Source organism: Aegilops tauschii, chromosome 6, assembly GCF_002575655.3.
Source record: "Aegilops tauschii subsp. strangulata cultivar AL8/78 chromosome 6, Aet v6.0, whole genome shotgun sequence".
NCBI classification, from domain to species: domain Eukaryota; kingdom Viridiplantae; phylum Streptophyta; class Magnoliopsida; order Poales; family Poaceae; genus Aegilops; species Aegilops tauschii.
In genome coordinates this window covers 73282912-73300135 of record NC_053040.3, presented here as the reverse complement: position 1 = coordinate 73300135, position 17224 = coordinate 73282912, and the positions used below count along the sequence as shown (strand labels likewise).

The following is a 17224-nucleotide window of genomic DNA, read 5'->3' as shown; positions in this document are numbered from 1 at the left end:
GTTTCATATTGTGTTAGGTAGCTAATAGAGAGAAGTGTCCTCTCTTTCTCCTTGCTTGGTCGACGCTAGCTACTATACGTATAAAGAGAACTGACACGCTAGCTAGTAAGCATATGAAGGAACCATTAAGTACACAAGATCGTCATGAACATATACAGAGATAAGTGATCGACCTCTCTTTCTTCGAGAGATTGGTCGAACAACAAGTTTTCGTATATCTATCTGACGCTACTAGCTACATATCACTACTAGAAATCCATGTTTTACCTAGGGCCATATACCCTAGGTGAAATGCAAAAAACCATAGGGAAAGACTTTACCTAGAGCTTGCCCTAGGTAAAGAACCCTAGGTGTAGTATAGTCGGGAAAGAGGTCTTTCCCTAGAGTGCATGAGTCAAGCTCTAGGGAAACCATCTTTACCTAGGGGCGCAAACCCTAGGGAAAGATTGTGGGGTCCATCTAAATTATGCCACCCCCAACTTTCCCTAGAGCTCTTTCCCTACCAGATGTTTGAAAATTACCCTAGGGATACATCATATTCATACCTTTCCTGTACAAATATGCAATTTGAATAAAAATTCAAATTCAAATTCATATCTACCATAATTCAAATAATTAAATTGAAAGAATATTTCAAATTTATAAATCACATCCAAAATTCATCATACACATCAAATTCATAATGAATGAACACATACATCAGATACATGGTCAACTTAAAGCCAAATTCAAAAAAATAGCCTATAGCTGAAGTTAGTTATTGCAAGTAGAACACCTTGACCAATATGTACAAGCAATGTTGGTCACGCTGAGTATCAAAAATACTTGTTACAACATGCTATCTATACATGTACCCAAAATCATTAACTCTCAAGAGGTTGCCTTCCCAGGAGAGACAAAGCTGAGTGAGTTAGTTCCAAATGCATTATCAATAAAAATCCAACCGTCCCTGCAACACCTGCGTCAGGCTCCAGATTCAAATCTTGGGGAGAAGCATCCAAAGTGACATTATGGTCCTGAAATTATGTTGACAAGCAGTTTAGCACATAGTTATGAGGCTTGAATATTCTGGTAGAATTTTGGTAGCATAATCATAATTTGCACAATATGGACAGGAGAATGTAAACCCTCCCCACAGCCCACATAGCCCTGGCAATGAAAATATATGATCATGCTTCACACGGAAGCAACAGAACCATACATATCACCACACATCGCGCTTTGCACATCGCAGAAGCATGCATTTGAACATCAGAATTGCAGGAACATACAAAGTTTGTATAATCCAAAGTTAATTTCAGAAAACGTACATGATCTGCATGTTCCTGAGCACACAAATTTAGTGGTTCTTGGCTCGTTTCAAGGATCTGCAAGATAAGGGCCCGGTTGTGAAAATATACATGGGCATGCTCATGTAAATCAACTTGTACATTAGCCGTGTCTCAAATAGATTAAAATACATACATGGCCAGTTAAGCGATGTGTTCCGTATACACTACTCATATCATGCTTACTCTGTTCTATAGGAAAAACAAAGCAAAGGAAAGGATAGCTCTATGGATTAGTTCCCTAGTTCTGTAAAGTTTCAGCTGAATTTAAGCTGCAGAAAATAGCAGAAAAGAAACTATGCAATCAAAATATACTAAATCTATTGATATGGTATTCATAGCTCCCAATTACAATAACAAAGGTAAAATAATTTGCTAATACTCCATTAGATGTTGATTTTATGCATGGAAACGAATTTAAGCAAATCATCACTCTAAAATCTATAACTGACAGAAGCAAAATGGCCTTACACCCGTGCAAGAGCTCCCCCCCCATGAGACGCATGTACATATACTGGTGAATCTGCATCCCAAGTTGATGTTGCTTCTCCAAGCTAGAAAACAACAATGTAGTCTCTAAACAATCCTTGGTACCTTTAAATCACGAAAACATTCAGTCAGGAAATATGTTTTAGGTTAACAAAAAGTTAGTGCAGGAGAGACGACTACCAAGGATATCATTCCAAGTCATAGCAAAAAGGTAGTTAAGCACAGAGAGTAAAATCCATAGATTAAAATAGCCCGCGAAATAGCCGCGATAGCTGCGCTATAGCTGCCCGGGAGCCTCGCCGCTAAGCTATGGCTGCTGCCGCGAAATCCTCTACATATCCTCTAAATAGCTAAAAAATCAGCAAAACCCTCCAAAATCATCTCTCCCACCAGAAAAATTTCCGCTATTTGCCGCGATTGCCCGCTATGGCGGCCGCAATAGCTGCTGGGAGAGGCCGCCGCGAAATCGTTTCTCCTGCGATCTTAATCTATGGTAAAATCACAGCCAAGAATTTCTTAGGCAATTTAGGAGCGGAAGGAAACAAAGAGCTGATCTTTAGTGATTAACTCAGTGCTCATATTTAATTAGTATTTTGGTTCAGTTTCATTTGTTACAAAGTAGCTTATATATAATTAATGTTAGAAATGTATTTTGTAATCTAATGTGGATAAGATCAATGTAATTATCTATGTTCTCAATATTCTGCAAAATCTAACTTGTTTAAGTGGACGGCATTCGTGAGCATCTGCGAACAGAAAAACTAACATGGTTGTTAAAGTAACAAAGATAGTGCAATTTTTGCTTCGCGGATATGCAGACGCTGTCCGCTTGCATCCCTTACAGTCGTATGATTTTGTATTTGATTTTTTGTTTTATCTTTGCCCCTCCTTAGATTTCTTTCAAGCTCTGCCACTGCTAGCATGGTCAACCTGCATCATAGATACCATATATCTGTCTTTAAATCTGAACTTGAACTAAAAAGATGTAACTACTAGATCTTTTATGTGAAAGTGCTACTTTTAAGTTCTGGATCTGGACAAAACGTGCAAGCTGAAACACCTAAATTGATAGACATCTATTACTAAACCTGCAGAAAAAGACGTGCAAAGGGCAAACTGATATTCTGCCACAACGGCAAGCTAGCCGAAAGCAGCAGTCAGGTAATCTATGCATAATTTCTTAACAAGCAAATCACAGATCTGCACACCGAACACATCAGAACATATACATCTACCTAAACCAGAGAGCGGGAGACAGGGAGAGAACCTTTGGAGAGAAGTCGAGGTGGTGGATGCGATCTTGATCTAGCGGCGAGGTGGATGCCGTTGTCCTCGCCGTAGTGCTCGAGGTGCAGGAGAGGAGGGGGCCGTCAGGGAGGAGCTCGTCGGGAACAACCGCGTCGAGGAGGAGCTCGAGGTCGAGGTGGCGTTGAGGAGGCAACGGTGGTGGCGGCAGTCAGATCCGCGCGAGGACATCGTGCCCACCGCCAGATGGTCCGCCTTGGTCACCGATGTGGTAGAGAAGGGAAAGAAGAGGCGACGCAGCGAAGCAGGGCCGGTAGGGGCACGGCGGGGTGGTGGCGCGCGGCGGGCCATGGAGATTTGGGAGAGGAAGATTGCGGACAGAAGGGTGGGGGGGATTTTCTCCGGCGGCGGCGAACGCTTTGAGGCACGGGTGAAGGAGACCTAATTTAGTCGAAATTTTGGCATTGCGCGCCCTTTCTCCCTTCGCTATCTCACTGCAGAGTGGGCCCTGGGGGTGAAAGGCGCGCGCGTCGACGCGGGATGCCATCTCTTCGTGTTTTTCGGGATGGATGGTATGCACGTGGCACCAGGAGTTAGGAAATTTTATTTTCCATTTTTTTTCAACAGAAATGTCTTTCCCTAGAGGGGTACTGTTCATTACTTTTCTTTCCCTTGAGGAGATTAATAAGCTCTAGGTGAAGGCCTTAGCCCTAGGTAAATCATGGATTTCTAGTAGTGTATATACAATATAAGATCTCTTACAATCCCTAACATCTAATGTCAAATTTCACATGGTATTCTCTGGCTTTATTTATGACGTGGTCAAAAAAGAATCCCGCCAATTCCTCTTGAATTGCTCGTATCCGATCATGTGGTAGGAGTTCATCCCGCATCTGCCAGATCTAATTTAGAGAAGGGGATAAATACATATATATATGAATGAAACTCAACACAAACGATGGTAATAAAATAAAATTGTGAATATTATTGCTTACACACTTCATATTGTTTTTCAGTGTAGCCCCACTCACAGGTCGAGTGGCGGATGAACTCGCAAACGTAGTAACCACAAAAATCATTCCCGCCTTCCTGCCATAAGCACTTTACGAGAAATAGAGTTCAGTCAAACTAATAATCAAGCATGATAGATGGTATTGATGAAACTAGATAGAATCAATGGGAGATGCACGGAACTAGCTAGTAGTACTTACTTTCGGGTATGTAAATCGCAGCTCCCCCGGCAGTCCCAGAGCTATTGCGGTGAACTCTTTCCAAACCCTGCGAGACAAAGAAAATAATTACTTGATATCAGGAAATGAATAAAGTTGCCGATATGGTGCGATAATGATCGATTGAACTTACTTCCGGAGCATTTCAGTCATGTCCGCATACTCCTGGGGATCTTTTCGTCTCGAGTCTAAGACGGTTACTACTCCCTGCTCAAGCTTAATCTCTAGCAGAATAAAGTGAAAGCTGCGCACGCATGCATAACTCATCAATTACATTACTATAACCTCAAGTAATAAGGGAAACTGAATATGGACAAGACAGTAATACTCACTTGAAGTTGTAAGAAAAGAGTATTTTATCTTTGTTTTGATTTTTGAGCAACGATTTTAGCAAGTTGTCTTCGGTTTCTGTGACATTCTTTTTAACCGTCCATTCATGTATGACATTTGGGTTAATGAACCCAATGCCCCAGATTTGTGCTTTTCTGCATTCGACGATCTTCAATCTGCATAATATAGCGAGGATAATTATATATACATGCAATGAAAGAGCTAAGCTATATATAGAGACTTAATTACAGAAGTAGTACTTATAGACAGTAGCAAGTCAAGATTGTTTTGTCGAGGGCCTTTTGATTGTATAACTGGAATAACTCGTCAAATGTAACAGACAACTGATCCATTCCAACGAGGTCGTGCTCATCTTTAATTCTCAGCGTCAAAGTATCCTTCCCAGACTCGCTGCAGGTTTCCATGTACCATTCATGGAATCTTCGCATCATCGTTGTTAGAGGAGGATGATTGGTTTTGATGAGAGGCTTCCTGTACTGGTATCTGAATTCGTCCACCTACATTGTTTCAAACACCACATCATCGCTCACGTAATCAGTAGGATTGGTACCAGGCACCATCCCCGGCAGATTAGCGACAATATCGCTAGGCACCTTGAGCGGGGGGCATGATTGGTTCGCCTGTTCGCCGAGCTGGGGAATTTTTTCCCACTTCTTCGTTCTGCTAACCTTTTATCACTGGAAGTAGTTCCCGACCACCGCGCATCTTGATACGTACTTTGAAGAGCGCATAAATAGTTGGAATCATGTGGAGGCGGTGGTGGTCGCTTCAGGACATCGATAGTGCGCTGCACTTTCACCGGATCTATCATCTCCTTCGGAGGTGGAGGTTTCTTTGCAAAATGGTCCCTCACTTGGGCATGACAGATGTCCTCATTTTCCTTCTCGGTCCTCTCATATGGTAACTTTTCCAGAGGCTTGAGAGATGGACCGTATCTGAATTGCCTGCCGCCTCTGCATGTACTGCTATCCGCGGGAGCGGCGTCGCCTCATTTCCGCTGTTGCTTACGAGGCGAAGAAGGAGGCGGAGTGCTCCGACGCGCCGGAGGAGCCGGAGCGGCAGCGTCTGTCTTCCGCCGTTGCTGACGAGGCGGAGGAGGAGGCGGACTGCTCGGACGCGCCGGAGGAGGCGGAGTGGCCTCGCGCGCCGGAGCAGCCGGAGAAGGAGGCGGAGTGCCCTGATCACTCGCCGGAGGAGGAGGAGGAGGAGGCGGACTGCCCTGACTCGCCGGAGGAGGAGGAGGAGGCGGAGGCGTCTAGTTTGGAAGCTTGATGTACTCCTTCCACCATAGACATGGATTCTTCAGAGCAAGACCCAGCTGAATCTCCCCTACACCTGTAGGGTGGTCAAGCTCGAGCTCCTCAAATCCCTCCATTACTTCATCCACCATCACAACAGCATAGCCATGTGGAATCGGACGACAGTGAAAAGTTTTGTTGGGTTGAGGAGGTGCAACAGAGCCGACAGCCGCCTTCAAGGTGAGGTTCTGGCATTTCGTCATAAGCTAGGAATGTTGAGCCTCCGTGATAGCATCCACTGGGAAGCTAGTAGCCGTGAAGTCAAGCTGCTGAACGAGCTCCGTGGAAGCCATGCTGCTTCTCCACTGAGATGGCGGGGTAGCTTCGTGCCGCTGAGATGGAGCTCCAGCTGCTCGCTGTCTCTCAACTTGTTCCTCTAGCTTTTCTTGCATTGAGCTTCTACATTTCGCTCAGCTCCTGTTTCCTCTTCCTCTCCCAGGTTTTGTAACCGCCTGCGCCGGGAAACCCAACCTTCCACGCAACGGAGCCTGGCATGCCTCGTGTTCGTCCAGGGTGCTCAGGATTCCCGAGGGCCTCAGTCAGCTCGTCCTTCTCTTTGTCAGGAATGAATGTCCCGTCCTGCGCTGCGGCGATATACTTCTGAAGCTTCTTGACGGGTATTGCAAGTTGCTCGTCCGTCCAAATGCACTTCCCTGTTTCAGGGTCCAAAGTTCCCCCAACCTCGAAGAACCAAGTCCTTGAACGGTCTGGCCAGTTCAATGTATATGGTTCGACCCCTTTAGCAATCAGGTCATTCTCATCTTTGTCCCACAACGGCCGGGCTTTGAGGTAGCTGCCTGACCCCGTGCGATGGTGCTACAGCTTCTTTGCAGCATTTATCTTGTTTGTCTCTGACATCTTCTTACTCTTGTCCGATGTCTTGTAGGCCACAAATGCGGGCCAGTGATCTCTTATCTTCTCAAATCGGCCGGTGAATTCTGGAGTCTTCCCTTTGTCGACTGATGACCCTCAAGTATAGGGGATCAATTGTAGCTCTTTTCGATACGTAAGAGTGTCGAACCCAACGAGGAGCAGAAGGAAATGACAAGTAGTTTCCAGTAAGGTAATGTCTGCAAGTGCTGAAATTGTAAGTAGCGGAGTAGTTTGATAGCAAGATAATTTGTAACGAGCAAGTAACGATAATTGTAACAAGTATGCAGTAAGGTAGCCCAATCCTTTTGAGGCAAAGGACTGGACAAAACGGTCTCTTATGATAAGCAAAGTGTTCTTGAGGGTACACGGGAATTTCATCTAGTCACTTTCATCATGTTGGTTTGATTCGTGTTCACTACTTTGATAATTTGATATGTGGGTGGACCGGTGCTTAGGTGTTGTTCTTACTTGAACAAACCTCCTACTTATGATTAACCCTCCCGCAAGCATCCGCCACTACGAGAAAAGTATTAAGAATAAATTCTAACCATAGCATTAAACTTTTGGGTCCAATCGGTCCCTTACGGAATAGCGCATAAACAGGGGTTTAAGTTTCTATCACTCTCGCAACCCACCATCTATTTACTACTCCACAATGCATTCCCTTAGGCCCAGATATAGTGAAGTGTCATGTAGTCGACGTTCACATGACACCACTAAGGGAATCACAACATACCTACCATCAAAATATCGAACACATATCAAATTCACATGATTACTTGCAACATGATTTATCCCATGACCTCATCGACGAAAGTAACTACTCACAAATAATAAACATGCTCATGATCAGAGGAGTATTAAATATCATCATGGATCTGAACATATAACTTCCACCAAATAAACCATATAGTAATCAACTACAAGATGTAATCAACACTACTAGTCAACCCCTAGCACCAATCTATAGTTCCGGTAACGAGAATACAAGAGATGAACTAGGGTTTGAGATGAGATGGTGCTGGTGAAGATGTTGATGGAGATTGCCCTCCCCAATATGGTAGAGTTGTTGGTGATGATGATGACGATGATTTGCCCCTTCGGGAGGGAAGTTCCCCCGGCAGAATCGCTCCGCGGGGGGTGGGAAGTTCCTCCGGGAGGGAAGTTCCCCCTAGCAAGATGACTTATATACTAGAAGATGGGCATCGGAGGTGGGCCAAGGAGGGCACAACCCACAAGGGCGCGCCTGTGCTCCCTGGCGCGCCCAGGTGGGTTGTACCCACCTGGTGGGCCCCCTTGGTAGTTATTTGCTCCAATAATTCTTAAATATTCCATAAAAAATCCCCATGAAGTTTCAGCTTGTTTGGAGTTGTGTAGAATAGGTAGCCTGACGTAGCTTTTTCAGGTCCAGATTTCCAGCTGCCGGAATTCTCCCTCTTGGTGTGTACCTTGCAAATTATGAGAGAAAAGGCATTAGAAATACTCCAAAAAGCATTATTATGGATAAAAACATTATAAATAACAGTAAGAAAACATGATGCAAAAAGGACGTATCAACTCCCCCAAGCTTAGACCTCGCTTGTCCTCAAGCGAAAACCGAAATTGAAAAACATGTCCACATGCTTTGAGAGAGAGGTGTCGATAAAAACAAAATACAGACATAGAAACATCATGTTGATTATTATAACAACAACAAAATTAAACATAGGACTTTTATCATAGAACTTTTATCATATACTTCTCATGAATAAGTAACAGTTCATCACATAATCGAAGTATCAAGCAAAAACTCTATTAGAAACCAACAAACTATGTTCTCAGTCAACTTTGCAACTATAATTCATCATCTTTTCAGGAAGGGTCACATGTCGGAGCCTTTAGGCAAGTCCACATACTCAACCATCATATAGTCTTCTATGATTGCTAGGGGCTTATAGTTTCGCCTCCCAACATACTCACCTCAAGGGTGACGTCAACAATAATAACTCATGCTATCTATATTCAACTGGACATATGTGCCTAGATCTTTACTCGCCACACGATGCTTGCCAAAGGAGAAAAAATAAAAAGGAATAGAAGGAAAACTTTGACTCTTTGCATAAAAGTAAATGCATAAAAGTAAAAGATAGGCCCTTCGCAGAGGGAAGCAGAGGTTGCCATGCTCTTATTTGTTTGTATGCTCAATCCCTTAGTGCAAAAGAACGTCACGTTACATTGCCCCTTAAGATGACAACCTTTATTATGCAGTCTGTCGCTTTTATTCTTTGTCATCCAAGTTCGTGCAACGCTCAATTTTCTCTTACACTAAACGATCTCACACTTTTAGAAGCAATTTTTATTGCCTTTTTGCACCGATGACAACTTACTTGAGGGATCTTGCTCAATCCCTAGGTAGGTATGGTGGACTCTTGAAAAAGATTTGGGTTTAAGGGTTTTTGGATGCACAAGTAGTATCTCTACTTAATACGGAGTTTTTGACTAGCAAAGATAGGGGGCAAGCACCACATGTTAAAGGATCTATGACAATATGACTTCTTTGTGAATATAAACAAACATAAACCATTACGTTGTCTTCCTTGTCCAACGTCAATAGTTTTGGCATATAATATTTTGATGAGGGCTCACAATCACAAAAGATTTCTAGGATAGTATATTTATATGTGAATCTTCCCTTCCCTTATTAATTCTTGCATGAGTTGCATCATTGACTAATGCTATGTTTGTTAATCTCTAATAAATATCCTACTTATACTTTTCCTTATGTGGTGCTATCACCTACCATAGGATTAGTATATGATCTTATTGATTTATTTCCTTTCTTTTATTTGCTTTCTTTCTCTTTTTCTTTCTTTCTTTCTTTATTTGCAACATGAAAGTAAAGGAAGCAAAAAAATCAAACTAAACTTTATTATATAACTTGCACACGATTACAATGATAGATCACTAAGCGAACTCTCAAAGAAGAAAGGATCGAACTAAACTTTATTTCATCTAAAGCAAAAAGATCGAACTAAGATAAGTAAAAACAAAAAGATAGTGGGATGATATGATACCGGGGCACCTCCCCCAAGCTTGGCGGAAGCCAAGGGGAGTGCCCATACCCGATACTTAGTTCTCCTTTGGTGGTGAAGAAGATGGTGGTGGTGAAGAAGAAGAGATCTTGTCCTCGGATTTCCATGGCCTTGGTCCACCATCAGAAGAGGAAGAGTGAGTCTCACGGGTCCTACAATTAGCAGCCAAACTCATACCTTTAAACCTCACCTCATATTCAAAGACTTGGTTTTGAAGATCATAGATCTGGCTTTGGAGGGAGTTGTTTTGCTCGTTGAGGGTGAAGATGATGTCCTTCATGGGCTTGCCATCGACCTTGAGATCACGGGAAAGCTCCGTGATCATGAGGTGATTGGCATTGAGACCACGTTCCACCATCCCCTTGCACGGGAAGACCTCCTGCTCCATAGCTTCAAGCCTGGCCTCCACGGTTCCCGTGCCCTTGGGACCTTGCTCATCGCGGATGTACAACACCCCCTCATGCATCTGGATGGTTTGAGGGTGCTGCACCACCTCCCGCAGATATGGGTTGATGATGTTCTTGAAGAACCTGTCCTTGGAGGAAACTGAAGAGGCCATGGTAGATGGGATCTGACAGAAAATAGCAAGAAAAGAGAACAAAGGATTTCTCCGTGATACGGTGGTTAACAGGTTCTGGAAGTATATATAGTTTTTTTATCTTTGGGGACAAGTATACGGAAGAAAAACGGAGTACGGAAGGTGTCCCAGGTGGGCACAACCCACCTGGGCGCGCCTGCCTGGCGCGCCCTGGTGTCTTGTGCCCACCAGGGGACGCTTCCTGGAAGATTCTTTATTTCCAAAATTCTAAAATATTCCAAAACTGACAAAAAAACATTTTTGCGGATTTTTCGGAGTTCGTTTACTTACCGTATCATGTATCTCCTTATTTTGACGATTCTGGAGTGTTCTGGAAGGACTCTTTTATGTGCTCTTCCGGTGTCAAGGTTTCGATAATATTGCTTTCAACATTAATAGCCGTACCTGAGATATAATGCTTTATTCGTTGCCCATTGACAACCTTCGGGTTAGTACCTTCGGAATTATTTATTTTGATGGCTCCAGACCAGTAAACCTCCTCGATGACATATGGGCCTTCCCATTTCGAGAGGAGCTTTCCTGCAAAAAATCTAAAACAAGAGTTGTACAAAAGAACATATTCTCCGACTTTAAACTCACACTTTTGGATTCTTTTGTCATGCCATCTTTTAACCTTTTCTTTGAATAATTTTGCGTTTTCATATGCTTGGGTTCTCCATTCATCTAAAGAGCTTATATCAAATAACCTCTTTTGTTAACCACAGTTGAAACTTTAGCATGTTCCTTTATCCTTACAGGAAAAGGGCGTTTCTCAATATAAGCAGTAGGAACAACTGGATCAACATTATAGAGTATAGTTTCTTCTTTAACTGGTACTGGTTTTTAGATTTCATCTTTAATAGGTGGGTGATATTTAAACCACTTCTCTTTAGGGAGTTCAACATGATTAGCAAATGATTCACAAAAGGAGGCTACTTCTCAGAGTCAAGTCCATATTTAGTTCTAAACTTTTGAAAAGCATCGGTATCCATAAAAGATTTAACACAATTATACTTAAGCTTTATACCTGATTCTTTACCTTCGTCGAGTTCCCAATCTTCATAGTTGTGTTTAATTCTTTCCAAAAGACCCCACCGGAATTCAATAGTTTTATTCATAAAAGAACCAGCACAAGAAGTATCCAACATGGTTTGATCATTACGAGAAAGCCGAGCATAAAAGTTCTGAATAATAATTTCTCTTGAGAGCTCATGATTGGGGCATGAATATAACATTGTCTTAAGCCTCCCCCAAGTTAGAGCGATACTTTCTCCTTCACGAGGCCAAAAATTATAATTATATATATATATATAATTCCTATCATGATGAACTAGATGCATAGGATAATTTTTTGGTGGAACTCCAATTTTAAATGATTCCAATTCCATGATCCAATATCATCGCATAGCCTATACCATGCCAATTCTTTTCCCTTCCAAGATAAAGGGAAAACCTTTTTCATCACCCCATCTCCGGGTAAACCTGCAAGCTTAAACAATCCACAAATTTGTTCTACATATATCAAGTGCATATCTAGATGTTCGGTTCCATCTCCTGCATAAGGATTAGCTAGCAGTTGTTCTATCACACCCGAAGGTATTTCATATTCAATATTTTCAGTAGGTGCAATAGGCTGAGGGGTAGCTAATTGTGGTTCCGGACGAGGTGAAGATACCCCGAACAAACCCCTCAAAGGATTGTTTTCCATAGTAGCAAGTGACAATAAATTTCAGCACACTATATAAGTCTTTCCATACCAAATTCCACTTACCAAAGGCGCTTCACTCCCCGGAAACGGCGCCAAAAAATAGCCTTGATGACCCACAAGTATAGGGGATCAATTGTAGCTCTTTCCGATAAGTAAGAGTGTCGAACCCAACGAGGAGCAGAAGGAAATGACTAGTAGTTTCCAGTAAGGTAATGTCTGCAAGTGCTGAAATTGTAAGTAGCGGAGTAGTTTGATAGCAAGATAATTTGTAACGAGCAAGTAACGATAATTGTAACAAGTATGCAGCAAGGTAGCCCAATCCTTTTGAGGCAAAGGACAGGCCAAAACGGTCTCTTATGATAAGCAAAGTGTTCTTGAGGATACACGGGAATTTCATCTAATCACTTTCATCATGTTGGTTTGATTTGTGTTCGCTACTTTGATAATTTGATATGTGGGTGGACCGGTGCTTAGGTGCTGTTCATACTTGAACAAACCTCCTACTTATGATTAACCCTCCCGCAAGCATCCACAACTACGAGAAATGTATTAAGAATAAATTGTAACCATAGCATTAAACTTTTGGGTCCAATCGGTCCCTTACGGAATAGCGCATAAACTGGGGTTTAAGCTTCTGTCACTCTCGCAACCCACCATCTATTTACTACTCCACAATGCATTCCCTTAGGACCAAATATGGTGAAGGGTCATGTAGTCGACGTTCACATGACACCACTAAGGGAATCACAACATACATACCATCAAAATATCGAACACATATCAAATTCACATGATTACTTGCAACATGATTTATCCCGTGACCTCAAGGATGGAAGTAACTACTCACAAATAATAAACATGCTCATGATCAGAGGAGTATTAAATAGCATCATGGATCTGAACATATAATCTTCCACCAAATAAACCATATAGTAATCAACTACAAGATGTAATCAACACTACTAGTCACCCCCTAGCACCAATCTATAGTTCTGGTAACAAGATTGAATACAAGAGATGAACTAGGGTTTGAGATGAGATGGTGCTGGTGAAGATGTTGATGGAGATTGCCCTCCCCAAGATGGTAGAGTTGTTGGTGATGATGATGACGATGATTTCCCCCTCCGGGAGGGAAGTTCCCCTGGCAGAATCGCTCCGCCGGAGGGCAAAAGTGCTCCTGCCCAAGTTCCGCCTCGAGACGGCGGTGCTCCGCCCCGAAAGTCTTCTCCTTATTTTTTCTAGGTCAAAATGACTTATATACCAGAAGATGGGCACCAGAGGTGGGCCAAGGAGGGCACAACCCACCCGGGCATGCCTGTGCTCCCTGGCGCGCCCAAGTGGGTTGTGCCCACCTGGTGGGCCCCCTCTGGTAGTTATTTGCTCCAATAATTCTTAAATATTCCATAAAAAATCTCCGTGAAGTTTCAGCTTGTTTGGAGTTGTGCAGAATAGGTAGCCTGACGTAGCTTTTTCAGGTCCAAATTTCCAGCTGCCGGAATTCTCCCTCTTGTTGTGTACCTTGCAAATTATGAGAGAAGAGGCATTAGAATTACTCCAAAAAGCATTATTATGGATAAAAACATTATAAATAACAGTAAGAAAACATGATGCAAAATGGACGTATCATCGACAAACGTTGATTTCAACTCATTCTTCCACCTCCTGAATAGATCTGCCATCTTGTTAAGAGCACACGCCTTGACCAGTGGCTCTATAACTGGCTTATTCGGATCCTCCTCTGGAGGTAGGGTGAAATTTGCCTTCAGCGAGGTCCAAAGATCATCTTTCTGTCTATCGGTGACATAAGAAACTTGAGGGTCTTCGTTCTTAGGTTTATTGCATAGCTGGATGCTGATCGGGATGATGTCCCTAACAATAGCTCCGCACTGAGCAGAAAATGCTTCCTTGGTCCGCCTGGGTTCAATCGGTTGGCCATCATCCGAGATTGCTATGATCGTGAACCTTTCATCCTGGCGCAACCTTTTCTTCGGGCCTCGTCTTGTTACTGAAGTTTGGCTCGATCCGGAGGGCTATAAAAGAAGAAACAAGAGTGTAGGATCGAAAGTATGTCTAGAGGGGGGTGATTAGGCTACTTGACCAAATAAAAACTTAACCTTTTCCCAATTTTAGTTCTTGGCAGATTTTAACAACTTAGCACAAGTCAAGCAATCTTTTCACAATTCAAGCAAGCATGCAAAGAGTATATGAGCAGCGGAAAGTAAAGCATGCAACTTGCAAGAATGTAAAGGGAAGGGTTTGGAGAGTGCAAACGCAATAGGAGACACGGATGTTTTTGTCGTGGTTCCAATAGGTGGTGCTATCATACATCCACGTTGATGGAGAGTTCAACCCACGAAGGGTAACGGCTGCGCGAGTCCACGGAGGGCTCCACCCACGAAGGGTCCACGAAGAAGCAACCTTGTCTATCCCACCATGGCCATCGCCCACGAAGGACTTGCCTCACTAGGGTAGATCTTCACGAAGTAGGCGATCTCCTTGCCCTTACAAACTCCTTGGTTCAACTCCACAATCTTGTCGGAGGCTCCCAAGTGACACCTAACCAATCTAGGAGACACCACTCCCCAAAAGGTAATAGATGGTGTGTTGATGATGAACTCCTTGCTCTTGTGCTTCAAATGATAGTCTCCCCAACACTCAACTCACTCTCATAGGATTGGATTTGGTGGAAATATGATTCGAGTGGAAAGCAACTTGGGGATGGCTAGAGATCAAGATTCATATGATTGGATTGGAATATCTTGATCTCAACACATGAGTAGGTGGCTCTCTCTCAGAAAATGGGTAATGGAAATGTAGGCACGTTCTGATGGCTCTCTCCATGAATGAAGAGTGGGTGGAGGGGTATATATAGCCTCCACACAAAATCTAACCGTTACACACAAATCACCAAACTCGGTGTGACCGAATCAGAAAACTCGGTCAGACTGATTTAGTTCAAAATGTGAACGTAGGATTTTCGGTGGGACCGACATGTCAACTTGGTGGGACCGATATCATTAGGGTTCGGGCATAACGTAATCTCGGTTAGACCGATTACTCAAACTCGGATGGACCGACTTTGGTATAGACAAACAGAGAGTTGGTCAGGCGAACTCAGTGGGACCGATTCGCTCGTCTCGGTGGGACCGAAGCGTTACGAAAAGGAAATAGAGAGTTTGCATTGCAGACTCGGTGGGACCAATCGCTCAGTTCGGTGAGACCGAAACGTTACGAAGGGAAACAGAGAGTTTGCAATCCCATCTCGGTGAGACCTAGATCCCTATCGGTGAGACCAAAAAGACTAGGGTTTCTGGCAGTGGCTATGTCAAATGAACTCAGTGGCGCCGGATGGATCAAATCGGTGGGGCCGAGGTTGACTTTTGGTTTGGGACATATGTGGATATGAAAAAGTAGTTGAGGGCTTTGGAGCATATCACTAAGCACTTTGAGCAAGCAAGCCATTAAGCAACACCTCACCCCTTTTAATAGTATTGGCTTTTCCTATGGACTCAATGTGATCTTGGATCACTAAAAGTAAAATGTAGAGTCTTGGACTTTGAAGCTTGAGACAATCTTTTGTCCTTAGCATTTTGAGGGGTCCACATTCCTTATCCATGCCATGCCAATCATTGAACTTTCCTGAAATATTTATCTTGTAATGGCATTAGTTCAATGAGCTATATGTTGTTAATCATTACCAAAACCACCCAGGGATAGTTGCACTTTCAATCTCCCCCTTTTTGGTAATTGATGACAACATATAGATCAAAGCTTCGACAAATGATCATAAGATTGAAAAGCATCGTCGCTTTGGGAAGTATGTGACAAACAAAAGCTCCCCCTAAATTTGTGCATTATTTAAAATTTGCTTTCGACTACAAATGCACAATGTGTTAGGATCATGGGTCACTTTTCCATGTCACATACATCTTGGTGGAGCGCTCAAAATGATAATAATTAAAAACCATGCACTCATCACCAAGCAAAGTGAATGATCATATATAAGGTATAAAAGATAGTATCATCCAAACAAGCATTAAGGTAGCAAATGATCAATCACATGATCATCCAAGTATCTCACAAAAGACATAATGTAGCAAGCAAACACACAATAAAGTTCAATCAAGTAAAATGCAAAGAGAGACAAAACAACACTCTCTCTCTCGAAGTCTATGATCTATACATATTTCTCCCCCTTTGGCAACAAGTACCAAAATGTTAAAAAATATGCATAGTGCTATGCGTCTCTCAAGCTTGGTCTTCATGAGGTGGTGTAGAGATGACTCTAAGGACGAAAACTTCTGTTGATGTAGCTGGAGCTGGTGGAGTGGCTGTTGGAGTAGATGGCACTGAGGTTGTGGCTGCTGGTGCAGATGTAGTAGCTCTTGTGTCTGGGACATGCACTGCAGCAGACCTCTGGCTTCTGGGAACGCTAGTAAAAGCTTCTATAGTAGACTTGCCCTTCTTCTCGTCCACTTCCTCCTGAAGTTGCTCAACCACTGACTGAATCTCATTTACCTTGACATCAAGATCATAGAATTTCTGCTCAATGATCCTCTCCAAGCTCTCCTGGTTTTGAGTCAGGGTGGCCAAGCCCTTCTCAATCCTCAAGGTGGATTGGATCAGATATCCAAGCTGATCTTGCTTGCTCTTCAAGAACACTTGAGATGCCTCTTCAGCAGTTGGCATCCTTGCAGCTTTCTCTGCCCTTGCCTTCTCTCTCTTCTCATGTGCTTGCACTGATGATGGATCTTCCTCAGTCATGACAACAATGTTGTCCTCAAAGTCTGGCCTGAGGGGTAAATGCTCTTTGTCCAATAGATATGTGCCTGTGCCCATCTTGGAGTTGATGAGCACCTGAATTTGTGGAGCATACCCACAAGATCTCTTCTGATCTGCAGCTGTCCTCTTGATTTTTCGGCGTTCTGGGAACAGGGGTCCCCAGAATTGCCTGCCTGCGGCCCACGGCATGGCTGTGCTAGCAGGCTTGTACGACCCATCTTCATCAACAAGGCATCCAAGACCCTTGCGAGGAGCCAAGCCTCGCGAGGCGGA

At 43.2% G+C, this 17224-nt stretch overlaps 1 long non-coding RNA gene across 3 annotated transcripts; it reads right to left on the bottom strand.

Annotated features, from left to right (window-relative positions):
- Positions 1 to 658: 658 nt before the first annotated feature.
- LOC109744146 (uncharacterized) lies at positions 659 to 3521 on the bottom strand. Of its 3 annotated transcripts, XR_005759383.3 has the most exons (5): positions 3085 to 3519; positions 2584 to 2747; positions 1800 to 1922; positions 1311 to 1367; positions 659 to 1016 (listed from the first exon to the last, which is right to left on the bottom strand). It is a non-coding gene; the product is annotated as an uncharacterized lncRNA (long non-coding RNA). The 3 variants fall into 3 exon arrangements; XR_006665040.2 differs by having other exon boundaries at positions 1800 to 2747; positions 3085 to 3521; XR_002228243.4 differs by lacking the exon at positions 2584 to 2747 and having other exon boundaries at positions 3085 to 3513.
- Between the last annotated feature and the right edge of the window lie 13703 nt (positions 3522 to 17224).